The sequence below is a fragment of the Pteropus medius genome, unplaced genomic scaffold (assembly GCF_902729225.1).
Source record: "Pteropus medius unplaced genomic scaffold, Ma_sr-lr_union100, whole genome shotgun sequence".
Classification (NCBI taxonomy): Eukaryota; Metazoa; Chordata; class Mammalia; order Chiroptera; family Pteropodidae; genus Pteropus; species Pteropus medius.
In genome coordinates this window covers 5,334,438-5,337,536 of record NW_024352786.1, presented here as the reverse complement: position 1 = coordinate 5,337,536, position 3,099 = coordinate 5,334,438, and the positions used below count along the sequence as shown (strand labels likewise).

Here is a 3,099-nt window from a genome sequence, read left to right as displayed (position 1 = left end):
CACGCATTTGACTTAATTTATCTACTTATTATAACTAAAAACTTGTGGATTCCTATATTTCAATGGTTTATAATTCATTACCATCTTTACTTATTTTGATGTTTATTTTGGTCCCATATTTGGCCAGCTTGAGTGTTTGCCTTCAGCATTTAGATATGAATTCTGCTGCAGTTGATATTTAGTTTGAAGCCAGGACATTTTAACATGGAATTCTCTGTTTAGCTGTCTCCTATCGATGAATTAGGTTTTGTGTACATTGAGATTTTAGTTGTCTGTGGAACGTAAAAGAGGAGCTGTCCAAGAGATTGTTGGGTACATAGTTCTGAAAGTCGGGAGAATAATTTAGGTTGAACCATTGCCTTAAGAATCCTCAACTATATTGATGGTAATTGAAGTTTTGAAGGTAAGTAAGATTGCTTAGTATCTGAGTGAACAGCCATCTAGAGCTTAAATCAAAGATAATCAATATTATCTAAAAACTATAACAACAGTAACAACAACTACTGAGTTTATGTAAAATTACAAAAGTACTACATATTTATTGGAGACATGAAAAAAATCAAACGTGAAACTGGAAGCATTTAAGAGACTTTTACATGTTGCTTGCAAAGTAATGGACACAGTCAAAATTAGAATTCTGTTACCTATTCTTCTTTACAGGTACTTATTCTGTATTTCCCACAGAACGTTGTTCCCTTTTAAGGAATACTTGAATGAAATCTGCCTGAAATATTTGTGTTGATACAAACTGATTCTAAACTTACCTCATAACAAAGAATCAAAAATGTCCAGGATTCAAACCAAATCTGAACAAGCAGCAGAACTCACACAGATGAGCTGAAAGCGAATACTCTACATTTTGTCAGCTGAAATGCAACCTTTTACTGCTCCTTGTGGACTGGCAGAACTCAGGTGCTCTGTGACTGCATTTAACGATGTCCAAGAAGCATTAAGAATGAGAAGCTATGTGTTTCATGAAAATTCCCTCTAAAGTAGTCCCCACCAAAAAAAAAAAAAAAAGTCATTAACCTTGGTGATTATAAATTTTGTGTCTTTATTTATTTTCTTGTGGGGAGGAGTGATGCAAACTAATTATGCCATGAGGGACTGAAAGACTTGAAGTTAGAAGAGAGTGAATTCAGGGAACACACATGATAAAGCACTTGTACGAAAAATGAACTGATTGTCAGGGTCAAAAAAATAATCACCAGAACATGTGTTTTTAGTCATGTGACTGAAAAAACACAACGTTTTTGAAAGAGAGACAGAGTAGTCTCTTCAGAGGAATTCATAGAATTCTTCGGCTGGTTGTCATTCTTAGGTGATGGATTGGTGTGGCAGAGATAGTGTTAGAATGAACAAATGTTCCAGTTAAAACCTCCCAGTAAGTGATGGCATGAGTCAATGACAGTTGTTCTTAATGCACCCTTATAACTCTATCAATTAAAATATTTTATAGCATTGGTAAAAGAGATTACATTTGTTGAGCATTCACTATGTCTTGAAATAGTTCCAAGTGCTAATATGCATTAAATTAATCTTCAAAACAAACTTCTAAATTATGCATTATTATAATTTCCATATTTTAGATGAAAAAACTGAGTTTAGAGAGGATGAATAGTTTGCTAAAAATTGTGCAACTGGGCAAGTAAATGCTATCGTGATTCATTTAGCTTCTTTCCAAAGAAGTCAGCTTAGAAAAAATAACTATTTTCTGAAACTTCTGTAAATGAATTAATTCACAGTTGGCTGCAATAATGAACTCTCCCACAAATAGTGCTAATATGTTCCACATCTATTTCAAAAACACTAATTGGCTAACACGATACAACAGTGTAAATTTTTTTTTTTTTTTTAGGCAAGGCAACTCTTGGTCGACCTCACAGATTGCAAGGACCTTGTCAGCTTGCAATCCCTTATTTTTAATTTTTTTATGCCTATAGCACCTGGTCTTCCTAGGTGGTCTCCCATCCAAGTACTAACCAGGCCCGACCCTGCTTAGCTTCCGAGATCAGATGGGATCAGGCTTGTTCAGGGTGGCATGGCCATAGAAACTACAGTGTAAATTGATATCAAATGATTAGTATATTTCTATTTTTGGATACTGATGAATACACAGAAACTGAATTCTCAGAACGGTTATATATACATATGTGTATATATCTCATAAATTTTCCAAGAAAGCCAATGATAATATCTTTATAATAATAAAACAAATCTTATTTTCCCTATAGCTTAAGAAGAATGTCATTTAACTTTTCAATACATCTTAGATATGTCACATTATTTCATAATATTAGAAATGTAATTAAAAAATTTTAACTAATTGAATAAAAAACTGTAGTAATATTAAATTTGTTACAAAAGTTCTTAAGATTTTTTTTGAGAGCCCCTTAATTCTGTATGCAGAATATAACATTTAAACTATTCTTCACTATCTACATTGCTTATAATCTGTTATTCATGGAATTATTCTTAATTTCATTAATTGCACTAATAATAACATTCATTATTTTGTGGATTTTCACAATGATCCTTGAAGACCAATTGTTGCTATGTATAAATCAATGAAATGCTAAAACATCTGTTGCTACTTTTTTAAAACTTGGTCATATACATAAATTACCTGTCACCCATAGCCTGGGCTCCATCTGTTGGACAATGTATGCCATTGGGCAATGGGCTTTTACTAACAGTTAATTTTTAAAGCTTTCAAATATAGGTGACCCCTTTGTATATATTATATGTAATTTTGAGTACAACATATACACAATACTTTTGCATTCCTTGTGAACTTTACATTATGAGCAATAAAACTTTATTATCAAACTGGATGGTTTCATCTATCGTAATAAAAATTTGCTTTACTTTAGTTCATTACTTAGCTGATTTTACCTATCTTTCTTAGTGTTGATTTTCTTCAAAAAGAATCATAGCTTGCAACACAGAAGAAATTATTTTTTTAATTATCCTTATAAACTCTCACATGATACTAACCTAACTTTAGTGTTGTAAGGCCCATCACATTTTGTAATCATTTGTGTCTTTCTGTAGGAAATGACTGATTAAGAGTTTTTAATAAATACAGGGTTGGTATTA

The 3,099-nt window shown here is 32.0% G+C and overlaps 1 non-coding gene across 1 annotated transcript; it reads right to left on the bottom strand.

Annotated features, from left to right (window-relative positions):
* Nucleotides 1-1,934: 1,934 nt before the first annotated feature.
* On the bottom strand, nucleotides 1,935-2,053 carry LOC120591387 (5S ribosomal RNA). Its single transcript, XR_005649885.1, has one exon. It is a non-coding gene; the product is annotated as a 5S ribosomal RNA (ribosomal RNA).
* Nucleotides 2,054-3,099: the final 1,046 nt, after the last annotated feature.